The sequence below is a fragment of the Ascaphus truei genome, chromosome 7 (assembly GCF_040206685.1).
Source record: "Ascaphus truei isolate aAscTru1 chromosome 7, aAscTru1.hap1, whole genome shotgun sequence".
NCBI lineage: Eukaryota > Metazoa > Chordata > Amphibia > Anura > Ascaphidae > Ascaphus > Ascaphus truei.
Genome location: NC_134489.1, coordinates 41,064,130 through 41,079,977, shown reverse-complemented (window position 1 = coordinate 41,079,977; position 15,848 = coordinate 41,064,130). Strand labels below are relative to the sequence as shown.

The 15,848-nt window shown below is 52.3% G+C and overlaps 1 protein-coding gene across 3 annotated transcripts in view; it reads right to left on the bottom strand.

The window, feature by feature from the left end:
- Positions 1–15,848, bottom strand: part of SEMA4A (semaphorin 4A) — a 77,711-nt gene that overhangs the window by 44,250 nt on the left and 17,613 nt on the right. The window contains exon 1 of one of the 3 annotated variants that reach the window (XM_075607922.1): positions 1,220–1,365. The exons of the other annotated variants lie outside the window; for them this stretch is intronic. The gene's annotated coding sequence lies outside the window, so the exon portion shown is untranslated. Of the gene's footprint in view, positions 1–1,219; positions 1,366–15,848 lie in introns of those variants that run through there. 3 annotated transcript variants of the gene reach the window in all.

The window sequence follows — 15,848 nt, the reverse complement described above, 5'->3', positions numbered from 1 at the left end:
GATTGTAAGCTCTTCAGAGCAGGGACTCCTTTTCCTAAATGTCACTTCTATGTCTGAAGCGCTTCTCCCCTTTATGTGTTATTTATATTATTTGTATGATTGTCACGTGTATTACTGCTGTGACGCGCTATGTACAGTAATGGCGCTATATAAATAAACATACACACATACAACCCAGCGATGACAAACGTCGCTCCTCTCGTAATGTTCACTGACTCACACAAGTATCGGTTAGGATTTAGGAAGCCTCCATCTTCGGACTCTGCCCTTAACAAGCACTAGTTTGGGGTTTTGCTCCGGCAAGGGATGCCAACTCCAGTCCTCAAGGGCCACCAACAGGTCGGGTTTTAAGGATATCCCTGCTTCAGTACAGGTGGCTCAATCACTGACTGGCCAACACCAGCCCTCAAGAGCCATCAACAGGTCAGGTTTTCAGGACATCCCTGCTTCAGCACAGGGGGTGCAGTCGAAGGCTGAGCCACGGATTGAGCCACCTGTGCTGAAGCAGGCATATCCTGAAAACCTGACCTGACAAGTAGTGGCTTTTCCAGGGCGAAGCATACCCCGCCTCCTCTGCACGCAGGAGCCTGCTCCGGCAATTAGGCAGGTCCCAAGAATGCTCTTGTTTACGCTTTCGTTCTTTGAGGCGGGACCACTACAAGTACTCCTCAATACTCCTCAAAAGGGGCCACGGGCCCGTGGCCTCAAAGCCACACACCTGCTGTGGGAGTCGGGCGGGCGAAGCAGGGGCAGCTGCTTTCTACCTGTGACAGCGCCCTAAGGTGGACCCGCTGCATCATAATGCTAAGCCTCTCCAGGCAATCCATGCAAAATGACAGCGCTGCTCAGTACAGCGGTACCGAGTAACACCATGTACAAACAGCGCTGTATAATACTGGGGAGTATCTCTTCACACTTCTGTCACACACGTATCAGCTTGTTCTGAAATGGAGACACTTCCCCGCATACTAAAACACATTTGAATGTACAGTGTTGCTAAGTATCTCAGGGACGTTTGAAGGCAGCCCCCCAAATGTCCTCCCCCCCCCCATGTCCTCGCCAGAGTATACCAGGTCACGTTAAAGTGTCCCAAAAGGACCACCCTTGCCAGGTCTGCCGCACTGATTTCACAAGCGGTCGGCGTTCACGCCTGTGACCCACAACAACAGTCGCATTGCAGGCCCCTCTGGGTCTGAAGGGGTTAACAGCGGTAACTAACCTGCCCGTGCGTGGCTCCTCGGGCTGCCTCCCCTGTAAGCGGCTGCCGCCCCCTCGCTGGGTGGTGTGAGAGAGCGGTGGAGCTGGGGCTGAGTGTGTGTGAGCTGTCAGACTGTCTGCCAGTGGAATGAGGAAGTCAGATAGAGCGCTCACCCTCCTGCTCTGCAGGCTGTGAGACAGCAGCACAGTCTGATAACCACCCGGAGACAGCAGGGAGATAGAGAGAGTGTGTGTGTGTGTGTGTGCGTGTGTGTAACACCTTGTGTGGTATGCAGCCCATCCTGCCAGGTATACGCCCCCTCCCCACATCTGTTTCATCTAACGCTTTATATATTCCACTTTATAAAGCACAGAAAATAAAGGGAACATGTTTAGAGCGACCGGTTAAAAGGAGATAACGAGAAGAGAGTCGGTTCCTCCACTAAAAGATGTCAGTTCCTGGCACATTTGAACATGTAAATCTCTGCTTTCTTTATAAAGAGGAGTGCTTGGCATTTTTCAGTTGACGGGACACAGCTACATTTTAGAAGAAATAATGGTTTTGATCCAAAAATGTTGTTAGAACTTTATAGATAAAATACAATTTTTTTTTATAGGTTTGTTTGTTTGTTTTTTTACAAAACTTTACATCCTGCGTCTTCCTCAAAGTTCCCTTTCTGTAACAGCTAAGTGGGTATTTACTTTTACAAAAGGAACACAGTCGTATTGCCGACGACCCCTGATCTCAAAGTAACTTTGTCGCAGGAAAAAGGAAAAGATTTTGTTGTTTCTCCATAAAAGGTAAATATTTCAGAGGTGCTGTAGCACAGCACAGAGCACATCGAGCTGCAGGGTCAGTAAATACCTTGGGTCTAACTCTAAGGCACTAGGACGCCAATGCATATGCGCACAGTGCACGTGCTACAGGGAGAGCGGCGCTTCGCGATACAAACAAGTTTGTATTTCCCGCACGACGCCGGGTCACGGGGGAGCGCGAAGGCTAGCGCGTTCTACTATGGACGCAGCCGAAGTGCTGTGGCCGTTTAACATGGATTTTCCTTTCAGAACATGACGAGGTTCTCCATGTTCTTCTCTTTTATTTGGTGTTCTCGTCTCCTTGTTCTTCCCCTTCCCTCCCCTCTAGAGATGGGAAAACCAGTCCAAATCCATTTCCTGGAATTACCACGGATTGTTTTTTACCAAATCTGAGAGACTTTCAGTTTAGTATTGTCACCAGTTGTGTATATATATTCCCTGAACCTCCCTCCAAATAAATTAGTGAGACTTACCTGTGCTGAACAAGGAGCACACCTGAGGTACATGGCTGAGAGATATGCACATTATATTTAAATGAGACCCCTCCCACACTTCCTAAAACAATTTCCATACTATCTATATAGTATGTTAAAATTAATGCCTGGAATGGCGTCAGGCGAACCCACAACAACTGCTTTTCTGGGCCGCAGCTCTAGCAGTGTGAGCTAAACCAGCTGGTGGGTAGTATTACTGCTCCATCGTACTTTTGAGCTTCTCACTGCTCACACTTGTAGCTAATCTAACTATTAGCGCATCTCGCAGGTGTACTCCACAGGGAACATTAAACTGTCAGCCAGGAAGGTCTGCTTTTAAAGGAAGCCAGGGGGAGGGAGCTACTGCAGGTATATGCACTCATTTTGCTGCTACATGAAGGATCTGCACAGAAGTGGCTACGCTATAACAGACCAGTGACAAAAATATTCACTGTGCCCGCTGCCAGACACATACGGAATTTAAATACTTTATTTTACAATAAATAAAACTCTACAAACTGCAGGCAGTGATTCCGCTGGCTTCCCATACAAACTGCAGGCAGTGATTCCGCTGGCTTCCCATACAAACTGCAGGGAGTGATTCCGCTGGCTTCCCATACAAACTGCAGGGAGTGATTCCGCTGGCTTCCCATACAAACTGCAGGCAGTGATTCCGCTGGCTTCCCATACAAACTGCAGGGAGTGATTCCGCTGGCTTCCCATACAAACTGCAGGGAGTGATTCCGCTGGCTTCCCATACAAACTGCAGGGAGTGATTCCGCTGGCTTCCCATACAAACTGCAGGGAGTGATTCCGCTGGCTTCCCATACAAACTGCAGACAGTGATTCCGCTGGTTTCCCATACAAACTGCAGGCAGTGATTCCGCTGGCTTCCCATATAAACTGCAGGCAGTGATTCCGCTGGCTTCCCATATAAACTGCAGGCAGTGATTCCGCTGGCTTCCCATATAAACTGCAGGCAGTGATTCCGCTGGCTTCCCATATAAACTGCAGGCAGTGATTCCGCTGGCTTCCCATATAAACTGCAGGCAGTGATTCCGCTGGCTTCCCATATAAACTGCAGGCAGTGATTCCGCTGGCTTCCCATATAAACTGCAGGCAGTGATTCCGCTGGCTTCCCATATAAACTGCAGGCAGTGATTCCGCTGGCTTCCCATACAAACTGCAGGCAGTGATTCCGCTGGCTTCCCATATAAACTGCAGGCAGTGATTCCGCTGGCTTCCCATATAAACTGCAGGCAGTGATTCCGCTGGCTTCCCATATAAACTGCAGGCAGTGATTCCGCTGGCTTCCCATATAAACTGCAGGCAGTGATTCCGCTGGCTTCCCATATAAACTGCAGGCAGTGATTCCGCTGGCTTCCCATACAAACTGCAGGCAGTGATTCCGCTGGCTTCCCATACAAACTGCAGGCAGTGATTCCGCTGGCTTCCCATACAAACTGCAGGCAGTGATTCCGCTGGCTTCCCATATAAACTGCAGGCAGTGATTCCGATGGCTTCCCATACAAACTGCAGGGAGTGATTCCGCTGGCTTCTCATACAAACTGCAGGGACAACTCTGTTATTCCAAACAACAGCTCTAGCAGTGTGAGCTAGAGCAGCTCACGGCTGGCACCACTGTCACAGCATACTTCATTTTGAGCTCATATCTCACCGAGTGCTCATACCTGTGCAAACCACTTTACCCTCTTCTGGTGTAGGGAAGCATATCTAATAATCCGTCTCCTGCCACGAGACACCTTTGGGCGCGGGAAGACACCTCACAGTGCATGTGAATAAGCTGTTTTGTATTCCAGCACCGAAGGTATCTTACGCAGAACACTGCTTAGTGAATACGGCCCACTGCCTTCGTCCTTTATCAGATTAGAAGCACTAACTGAAGTCACAGCTCCCTTTGTTATATTACTTTCTCTGCATCTGTTTATTTGCTGCGCTTCACCCTGTTCTTACTTGTGTGTCAGAAAACCTGTGTTTTATTTCATCTTGCCTGCCCTCAGTACATATTATCACTTTGTGCAAGGTTACAATTAACAAGATATCCCTTGGAGGTGTGCTGTTAGCAGACAGTGAGCACTGCAACCAGTCAGCTGCTTTAGCTCACACTGCTAGAGCTGCGGCCTAGAAAAGCGGTCGTTGTGGGTTCTAGGCCTGTTGGGCCTGGCACCATTCCAGTCAATAGGTTGGTGCCTTAGGTTTATCAACTCTATATAGTTGGTATAGAAATCATTTTAGGAAGTGTGAGATGGGGCTCATACAGTATAAATATACTTTGCATATCCATTAGCATATCTCCCAGATGAGCTCCTTTTTCAGCACATGCGTGTCTCCCTCTCTCCTTCTCATTCCTCTCCCCCCCCCCCTCGTTCCTCCCTTGTCCTTGCCCTCCTCTCCCCCCCCCTCGTTCCTCTCCTCATTCCTCTCCCCCCTGCTTGCTCCCCCCATCGCCTCCTTTGAATGATCTAAACGTGCTTTGCGTGCTCCGAATATCAGATTGCAGGATAAATGTGTATATATTTTCCCGATGGGAGTCGGGGTACTTACACACGTGCTGTCCGTTCCTGTATCTCCCTCTTTTCGGCCACCCCACACCCGTCCCTGCTATCCTAACAATGTCTATTTCTTTGCTGCTTCTGCCAATCGACTAAGAAGAAACTGAATTGGGGGAATCTCAAAAGAAGACAGGGAAACCAGGGGATACAATCCTGACGAGCCTTCCTCGGGGTGAGGGGAATCGCTCCGGTCCAGGGTGACTCATTTTGATACAGTTAAACAAATTTAAAAAAGAGGATTTTACAATATACAGCGAGTTACAACAGTCTGGGTTTAATTCCGTTTTGTCTGGATCATTTCTGGTGTAAACAGGTACTGTACCTCACCCCCCCTCCCCCCTGCACCCTGGCAGCTGCACAACTTACCAGTAAAAGGCTGATAAGGTATGACTCACATCCCCTGCTGCTGATATGGCCCTGGCAGGGGGTATTTGGCTGCCTCTGAACTCTGCCTACCTTGGCCTGACTCATGTGTACGTCACACACATTCTGTAGTATGGGTCAGTGTGAGCAAGCACATGTAACAGGAAATAAATGCAATGATCGCTGCTTAGAAAATATGCAGATCCGTGTGCTCCCGATCCTGTGACTCCCAGTAATTTACTGCAGCGAAACTAATTATGATTATAATTTCATTTAAATATAGTGTGCTGGCAACACACACAGTACAGGGTGAATCTCTTGCCCCAGAGAGTTTGCGATCAATTTTGTATTAGCAGCAGCACAGGGAGTGAGCTACCTAAATGCAGTTACTTACCTGCAGTGCCAGGGTGCTTACCTGCAGTGCCTGGGTGCTTACCCGCAGCGACAGGGTACTAACCCACAGTGCCAGGGTACTTACCCGCAGTGCCAGGGTGCTTACCCGCAGTGCCTGGGTGCTTACCCGCAGAGACAGGCTGCTCACTCGCAGTGCCAGGGAACTTACCCGCAGTGCCAGGGAACTTACCCACAGTGCCAGGGTACTTATCCGCAGTGCCAGGCTGCTCACTCGCAGTGCCAGGGAACTTACCCGCAGTGCCAGGGTACTTATCCGCAGTGCCAGGCTGCTCACTCGCAGTGCCAGGGAACTTACCCGCAGTGCCAGGGAACTTACCCACAGTGCCAGGGTACTAACCCACAGTGCCAGGGTACTTACCCGCTGTGCCAAGGTACTTACCCGCAGTGCCAGGGTACTTACCCGCAGTGCCAAGGTACTTACCCGCAGTGCCAGGGTACTAACCCGCAGTGCCAGGGTACTAACCCACAGTGCCAGGGTACTAACCCGCAGTGCCAAGGTACTTACCCGCAGTGCCAGGGTACTAACCCGCAGTGCCAGGGTACTTACCCGCAGTGCCAGGGTACTAACCCGCAGTGCCAGGGTACTTACCCGCAGTGCCAGGGTGCTTACCCACAGTGCCAGGGTGCTTACCCGCAGTGACAGGGTGCTTACCTGCAGTGCCAGGGTGCATACCCGCAGTGCAAGGGTGCTTACCCGCAGTGCCAGGGTGCATACCCGCAGTGCCAGGGTGCTTACCCGCAGTGCCAGGGTGCTTACCCACAGTGCCAGGGAACTTACCCGCAGTGCCATGGTGCTTACCCGCAGTGCCAGGGTGCTTACCCGCAGTGACAGGGTGCTTACCCGCAGTGACAGGGTGCTTACCCGCAGTGCCAGGGAGCTTACCCGCAGTGACAGGGAGCTTACTCGCAGTGACAGGGAACTTACCCGCAGTGCCATGGTGCTTACCCGCAATGCCAGGGTGCTTACTCGCAGTGCCAGGGTGCTTACCCACAGTGCCAGGGTGCTTACCCGCAGTGCCAGGGTGCTTACCCGCTGTGCCAGGGTACTTACCCACAGGGAATTTACCTGCAGTGCCAGGGTACTTACCCGCAGTGCCAGGGTGCTTACCCGCAGTGCCAGGGTGCTTACCCGCAGTGCCAGGGTGCTTACCCGCAGTGCCAGGGAGCTTACCCGCTGTGCCAGGGAGCTTACCCGCTGTGCCAGGGAGCTTACCCGCAGTGCCAGGGAGCTTACCCGCAGTGCCAGGGTGCTTACCCGCAGTGCCAGGGTGCTTACCCGCAGTGCCAGGGTGCTTACCCGCAGTGACAGGGTGCTTACCCGCAGTGCCAGGGTGCTTACCCGCAGTGCCAGGGTGCTTACCCGCAGTGCCAGGATGCTTACCCGCAGTGCCAGGGTGCTTACCCGCAGTGCCGGGGAACTTACCCGCAGTGCCAGGGTGCTTACCCGCTGTGCCAGGGAACTTACCCGCAGTGCCAGGGAGCTTACCCGCAGTGCCAGGGTGCTTACCCGCAGTGCCAGGGTGCTTACCCGCAGTGACAGGGTGCTTACCCGCAGTGCCAGGGAACTTACCCGCAGTGCCAGGGAACTTACCCGCAGTGCCAGGGTGCTTACCCGCAGTGCCAGGGTACTTACCCGCAGTGCCAGGGAACTTACCCGCAGTGCCAGGGTGCTTACCCGCAATGCCAGGGTACTTACCCGCAGTGCCGGGGAACTTACCCGCAGTGCCGGGGAACTTACCCGCAGTGCCGGGGAACTTACCCGCAGTGCCAGGGAGCTTACCCGCTGTGCCAGGGAACTTACCCGCAGTGCCAGGGAGCTTACCCGCAGTGCCAGGGTGCTTACCCGCAGTGCCAGGGTGCTTACCCGCAGTGACAGGGTGCTTACCCGCAGTGCCAGGGAACTTACCCGCAGTGCCAGGGAACTTACCCGCAGTGCCAGGGAACTTACCCGCAGTGCCAGGGTGCTTACTCGCAGTGCCAGGGTGCTTACCCGCAGTGCCAGGGAACTTACCCGCAGTGCCAGGGAACTTACCCGCAGTGCCAGGGAGCTTACCCACTGTGCCAGGGAACTTACCCGCAGTGCCAGGGTGCTTACCCGCAGTGCCAGGGTGCTTACCCGCAGTGCCAGGGTACTTACCCACAGTGCCGGGGAACTTACCCGCAGTGCCAGGGTACTTACCCGCAGTGCCAGGGTGCTTACCCGCAGTGCCAGGGTACTTACCCACAGTGCCAGGGAACTTACCCGCAGTGCCAGGGAGCTTACCCGCTGTGCCAGGGAACTTACCCGCAGTGCCAGGGTGCTTAACCGCAGTGACAGGGTGCTTACCCGCAGTGCCAGGGTACTTACCCGCAGTGCCAGGGTGCTTACCCGCAGTGCCGGGGAACTTACCCGCAGTGCCAGGGTACTTACCCGCAATGCCGGGGTACTTACCCGCAGTGCCAGGGTGCTTACCCGCAGTGACAGGATGCTTACCCGCAGTGCCAGGGTGCTTACCCGCAGTGCCAGGGTGCTTACCCGCAGTGCCAGGGTGCTTACCCGCTGTGCCGGGGAACTTACCCGCAGTGCCAGGGTGCTTACCCGCAGTGCCAGGGTACTTACCCGCAGTGCCAGGGTGCTTACCCGCCGTGCCAGGGTGCTTACCCGCAGTGCCAGGGTGCTTACCCGCCGTGCCAGGGAGCTTACCCGCAGTGCCAGGGTGCTTACCCGCAGTGCCAGGGTGCTTACCCGCAGTGCCAGGGTGCTTACCCGCAGTGCCAGGGTACTTACCCACAGTGCCGGGGAACTTACCCGCAGTGCCAGGGTACTTACGCGCAGTGCCAGGGTGCTTACCCGCAGTGCCAGGGTACTTACCCGCAATGCCGGGGTACTTACCCGCAGTGCCAGGGTGCTTACCCGCAGTGCCAGGGTGCTTACCCGCAGTGCCAGGGTACTTACCCGCAGTGCCAGGGTGCTTACCCGCCGTGCCAGGGTGCTTACCCGCAGTGCCAGGGTGCTTACCCGCCGTGCCAGGGAGCTTACCCGCAGTGCCAGGGAACTTACCCGCAGTGCCAGGGAACTTACCCGCTGTGCCAGGGTGCTTACCCGCAGTGCCAGGGTGCTTACTCGCAGTGCCAGGGTGCTTACCCACAGTGCCAGGGTGCTTACCCGCCGTGCCAGGGTGCTTACCCGCAGTGCCTGGGTACTTACCCGCAGTGCCAGGGTACTTATCTGATCCAGTTCTGCCTTTCCTCTGTGCTATTTTTTATCTTCTCTTCAGGAATATAACACAGCGACCCCTTGTCACCCGAAATCAGGGGTCTCCCTGTTACCCTATGACATGCCTACCGATAACAGTATCTGTGTAAAGTGCTGTGTACACTGGCTGGTGCTAAGTAAATAAGAATACATTACTCATGTGACAGCTCATCCCAAAGATTATTTAGTGCAATAACTCATCAGATGGCAATAATCGCTTATGCGCTTAGCGGCCTCATCATCACCCTGTTTGAGGCTTACTCAATCGGTTAAGAGTTAAGTACGCCGGGTCAGGAGGTCACTGGGACCGGTTGAGCCTGTCCATCCGCTATTCCTGGGAGAAGAATCAGGCTGAGATCATCCAATCCAGCTCTTCCTACCGGGCTATCCCTGCACATTAAGGCCCAGGACAGATCACAAGTTCCGCGCTAACGATGGCGCTGTGTTTAACCCCCTCACTGCTGGAGAGTCCATGAATGCAGCTGGGCTGTTCTTAATTTGTAACGGGAAATAATGGTTTTGCTGTATATAATAATAGCTTTATTTCTTAAGTATTTATCCCAATGGGACACAAAGTGCGTCACAATCACAGCACAGCGCGCGGTACGCAGCACACAGAAATGTTACAGGCACAGGTCCCTGCCCTGCAGAGCTTACACTCTGTGTTTTGGTGCCTGAGGCACAGGGAGATAAAGTTACTCACCCAAGGTCACAAGGAACCGACACCGGGAACTGAACCAGGTTCCCCGGCTTCAAACTCGGTGTCATCATCGGTGTCTTTACTCACTGAGCCTTTACTCACTGAGTACTGAGCCTTTACTCACCGAGTACTGAGCCTTTACTCACCGAGTAATGAGCCTTTACTCACCGAGTAATGAGCCTTTACTCACCGAGTACTGAGCCTTTACTCACCGAGTACTGAGCCTTTACTCACTGAGTACTGAGCCTTTACTCACTGAGTACTGAGCCTTTACTCACCAAGTACTGAGCCTTTACTCCACGAGTACTGAGCCTTTACTCACCAAGTACTGAGCCTTTACTCCACTGAGTACTGAGCCTTTACTCACCGAGTACTGAGCCTTTACTCACCAAGTACTGAGCCTTTACTCACTGAGTACTGAGCCTTTACTCACCAAGTACTGAGCCTTTACTCCACCGAGTACTGAGCCTTTACTCCACCGAGTACTGAGCCTTTACTCCACCGAGTACTGAGCCTTTACTCCACCGAGTACTGAGCCTTTACTCCACTGAGTACTGAGCCTTTACTCCACCGAGTACTGAGCCTTTACTCCACCGAGTACTGAGCCTTTACTCCACCGAGTACTGAGCCTTTACTCCCTGAATACTGAGCCTTTACTCCACCGAATACTGAGGCTTTACTCCACCGAATACTGAGCCTTTACTCCACCGAATACTGAGCCTTTACTCCACGAGTACTGAGCCTTTACTCCACCGAGTACTGAGCCTTTACTCACCGGGTACTGAGCCTTTACTCACCGAGTACTTAGACTTTACTCACTGAGTATGATCCCTTACTCACGAGTACTGAGCCCTTGGCTTACTCAACAAGCCGCTCCTTTTACTTCTATGGGGTTAAGAGCAAATAGTGTGTGATGCCCCGGCTTCAAACTCGGTGTCATCATCAGTGTCTTTACTCACTGAGCCTTTACTCACTGAGTACTGAGCCTTTACTCACGAGTACTGAGCCTTTACTCACTGAGTACTGAGCCCTTACTCACGAGTACTGAGCCCTTACTCAACAAGCCGCTCCTTTTACTTCTATGGGGTTAAGAGCAAATAGTGTGTGATGCCCCGGCTTCAAACTCGGTGTCATCATCAGTGTCTTTACTCACTGAGCCTTTACTCACGAGTACTGAGCCTTTACTCACGAGTACTGAGCCTTTACTCACGAGTACTGAGCCTTTACTCACGAGTACTGAGCCTTTACTCACTGAGTACTGAGCCTTTACTCACCGAGTAATGAACCTTTACTCACTGAGTAATGAGCCTTTACTCACCGAGTAATGAGCCTTTACTCACAGAGTAATGAGCTTTTACTCCACCGAGTAATGAGCCTTTACTCACCGAGTACTGAGCCTTTACTCCACCGAGTACTGAGCCTTTACTCAGAGTACTGAGCCTTTACTCCACCAAGTACTGAGTCTTTACTCCACCGAGTACTGAGCCTATACTCCACCAAATACTGAGCCTTTACTCCACCAAATACTGAGCCTTTACTCCACCAAATACTGAGCCTTTGCTCCACCAAATACTGAGCCTTTACTCCACTGAGTACTGAGCTTTTACTCCACCGAGTACTGAGCCTTTACTCCACCGAGTACTGAGCCTTTACTCACCGAGTACTTAGCCTTTACTCACTGAGTACTGAGCCCTTACTCACAAGTACTGAGCCCTTACTCACGAGTACTGAGCCCTTACTCAACAAGCCGCTCCTTTTACTTCTATGGGGTTAAGAGCAAATAGTGTGTGATGCCCCGGCTTCAAACTCGGTGTCATCATCAGTGTCTTTACTCACTGAGCCTTTACTCACGAGTACTGAGCCTTTACTCACGAGTACTGAGCCTTTACTCACAAGTACTGAGCCTTTACTCACCGAGTACTGAGCCTTTACTCACTGAGTACTGAGCCTTTACTCACCGAGTACTGAGCCTTTACTCACCGAGTACTGAGCCTTTACTCACCGAGTAATGAGCCTTTACTCACCAAGTACTGAGCCTTTACTCCACCGAGTACTGAGCCTTTACTCAGAGTACTGAGCCTTTACTCCACCAAGTACTGAGTCTTTACTCCACCGAGTACTGAGCCTATACTCCACCGAATACTGAGCCTTTACTCACCAAATACTGAGCCTTTACTCCACCAAATACTGAGCCTTTACTCCACCAAATACTGAGCCTTTACTCCACCAAATACTGAGCCTTTGCTCCACCAAATACTGAGCCTTTACTCCACTGAGTACTGAGCTTTTACTCCACCGAGTACTGAGCCTTTACTCCACCGAGTACTGAGCCTTTACTCACCGAGTACTTAGCCTTTACTCACTGAGTACTGAGCCCTTACTCACAAGTACTGAGCCCTTACTCACGAGTACTGAGCCCTTACTCAACAAGCCGCTCCTTTTACTTCTATGGGGTTAAGAGCAAATAGTGTGTGATGCCCCGGCTTCAAACTCGGTGTCATCATCAGTGTCTTTACTCACTGAGCCTTTACTCACGAGTACTGAGCCTTTACTCACGAGTACTGAGCCTTTACTCACCGAGTAATGAGCTTTTACTCCACCGAGTAATGAGCCTTTACTCACCGAGTACTGAGCCTTTACTCCACCGAGTACTGAGCCTTTACTCCACCAAGTACTGAGTCTTTACTCCACCGAGTACTGAGCCTTTACTCCACCAAATACTGAGCCTTTACTCCACCAAATACTGAGCCTTTACTCCACCAAATACTGAGCCTTTACTCCACCAAATACTGAGCCTTTGCTCCACCAAATACTGAGCCTTTACTCCACTGAGTACTGAGCTTTTACTCCACCGAGTACTGAGCCTTTACTCCACCGAGTACTGAGCCTTTACTCCACCGAGTACTGAGCCTTTACTCCACCGAGTACTGAGCCTTTACTCCACCGAGTACTGAGCCTTTACTCCACCGAGTACTGAGCCTTTACTCCACCGAGTACTGAGCCTTTACTCACCGAGTACTTAGCCTTTACTCACTGAGTACTGAGCCCTTACTCACAAGTACTGAGCCCTTACTCACGAGTACTGAGCCCTTACTCAACAAGCCGCTCCTTTTACTTCTATGGGGTTAAGAGCAAATAGTGTGTGATGCCCCGGCTTCAAACTCGGTGTCATCATCAGTGTCTTTACTCACTGAGCCTTTACTCACGAGTACTGAGCCTTTACTCACGAGTACTGAGCCTTTACTCACAAGTACTGAGCCTTTACTCACCGAGTACTGAGCCTTTACTCACTGAGTACTGAGCCTTTACTCACCGAGTACTGAGCCTTTACTCACCGAGTACTGAGCCTTTACTCACCGAGTAATGAGCCTTTACTCACCAAGTACTGAGCCTTTACTCCACCGAGTACTGAGCCTTTACTCAGAGTACTGAGCCTTTACTCCACCAAGTACTGAGTCTTTACTCCACCGAGTACTGAGCCTATACTCCACCGAATACTGAGCCTTTACTCACCAAATACTGAGCCTTTACGCCACCAAATACTGAGCCTTTACTCCACCAAATACTGAGCCTTTACTCTACCAAATACTGAGCCTTTACTCTACCAAATACTGAGCCTTTACTCTACCAAATACTGAGCCTTTACTCCACCAAATACTGAGCCTTTACTCCACCAAATACTGAGCCTTTACTCACCGAGTACTGAGCCTTTACTCACCGAGTACTGAGCCTTTACTCACCAAATACTGAGCCTTTACGCCACCAAATACTGAGCCTTTACTCCACCAAATACTGAGCCTTTACTCTACCAAATACTGAGCCTTTACTCTACCAAATACTGAGCCTTTACTCCACCAAATACTGAGCCTTTACTCCACCAAATACTGAGCCTTTAATCACCGAGTACTGAGCCTTTACTCACCGAGTACTGAGCCTTTACTCACCGAGTACTGAGCCTTTACTCACCGAGTACTGAGCCTTTACTCACCGAGTACTGAGCCTTTACTCACAGAGTACTGAGCCTTTACTCACTGAGTACTGAGTCCTTACTCACTGAGCTTTACTCAACAAGCCGCTGCTTTTACTTCTATGGGGTTAAGAGCAAATAGTGTGTGATACCCCAGGAGAAATAAGCTGCCGTGTGGATATCGGTCACAGACACGCGGCGGTACTTTTCATGGTTTCCGTGCTTGGCGAGAGGCAGATTAAAGCGCGGCATTGTTCTACACTGGGGTCGCAGCCACGGGCATAAGAAAAGAGAGACTGTTCCTTGTCCAGGAATGTTTCTCTGTACAGAATGTTCTCCGTGCCACTGATTTAAATAAAGACAAAGCGAGTTATGTAGCACAGTCTCCCGGCCGCACAAGCGGGAGACAAAATGGAAGCAGATCTATTAAAGAAAAAAGTCCCACAATGCACTGGGAGAGTTTAGTACACAAACCCGATTAGGGAGAAAAAGATCAGGGTTTCGTATCTACCCGGTAACTCATGCAACACGAGAACCACAGGAGCTAACACTCAACCGCACACATTTTGGGAAGCTCAACTTAGCGGACATTTCTTTTTATGCAATCCTTACAAACATTTTAAGAGCAGCCTTAATATTTAATCCCCTTTGGGGAAATGAGTATTCGTTCCAACTGAAGTTCTGCAATTCTCAGTCTTATCTGCCACTTCTGTCCTGCCACATTATCTGTTTGGCTGTAGGGGAGGGAGGGGATATTGCCTGGTGTCAAAAAGTTATCAGAAAAGAGATGGAAGATTGTATAAACCCTACAAAGCGCCTGTTCCTTGCAAACAAGCAGCACGGGCCAATTGCCCCCATTATAAAAACCTGACTGCGATTAGTTCTGTTCTAGCCGGGGGGCTCCGCTGCTGCCCAGCGGGGTCTGGAAACGTAACATGAATAACTACAAAAAAAGGAACATAAGAATAAATAAGGGATTGAGGGAAAGAGAGAGAGTGGTGGAGAGAGGGGGGGAGGAGAGAGAGGGGGGGAGGAGAGAGAGGGGGGAGGAGAGAGAGGGGAGAGAGGGAGAGAGAGAGGGGAGAGAGAGAGGGGAGGAGGAGAGAGAGGGGGGAGGAGAGAGAGGGGAGGAGGAGAGGGGGAGGAGAGAGAGAGGGGGGGGAGGAGAGAGGAGAGAGGGGGGGAGGAGAGAGAGAGGGGGGGAGGAAGAGAGAGAGGGGGGGAGGATAGAGAAGAGAGGGGGGGAGGAGAGAGAGAGAGGGGGGGGAGAGGTAGAGAGAGAGGAGGGGGGGAGGAGAGAGAGAGAGGGGGGGAGGAGAGAGAGAGAGGGGGGAGGAGAGAGAGAGAGGGGGGAGGAAGAGAGAGAGAGGGGGGGAGAGAGAGAGGAGAGAGAGAGAGAGGGGGGGAGGAGAGAGTAGAGAGGGGGGGAGGAGAGAGATGAGAGAGGGGGGAGGAGAGAGAGAGAGTAGGGGGGGGAGGAGAGAGAGAGAGAGGGGGGAGGGAGAGGAGAGAGAGGGGGGGGAGAGAGAGAGAGGGGGGGAGGAGAGAGAGTGAGGGGGGGGGAGGAGAGGAGAGGAGAGGGGGGAGGTGGAGAGAGAGAGTGGGGGGAGGAGAGGAGAGGGGAGAGGGGGGGAGGAGAGAGGGGAGATGGTGGGGGAGGAGACTGAGATGAGAGGGGGGGGAGAGGTGGGTAGGGAGGGTGGGGGGGAGGATGAGAGGAGAGGGGGAGGAGATGAGAGTGGGGGGGGGAGGAGAGGAGATGAGGGGGGGAGGGAGAGGGAGGAGAGGGGGTAGGAGAGGGGAGGAGGGGAGGAGAGAGGGGGGTGGAGTGAGAGGGGGGGAGGAGTGGGAGAGAGGGGGGGAGGAGAGGGAGAGAGGGGGGGAGGGAGGAGAGAGGGGGGAGGTGAGTGAGAGAGGGGGGAGGAAGAGGTGAGAGAGGGGGGAGGAGTGAGAGAGAGAGGGGGGAGGAGAGAGAGTGAGGGAGAGTGAGAGAGGGTGAGTTGTGTGGGGGTGGAGGGGAGAGAGAGGAGGGGGGGGGAGGATAGAGAGAGAGGGGGAGGAGAGAGAGAGAGAGGAGGGGGAGAGAGAGAGAGGGGGGAGGAGAGAGAGA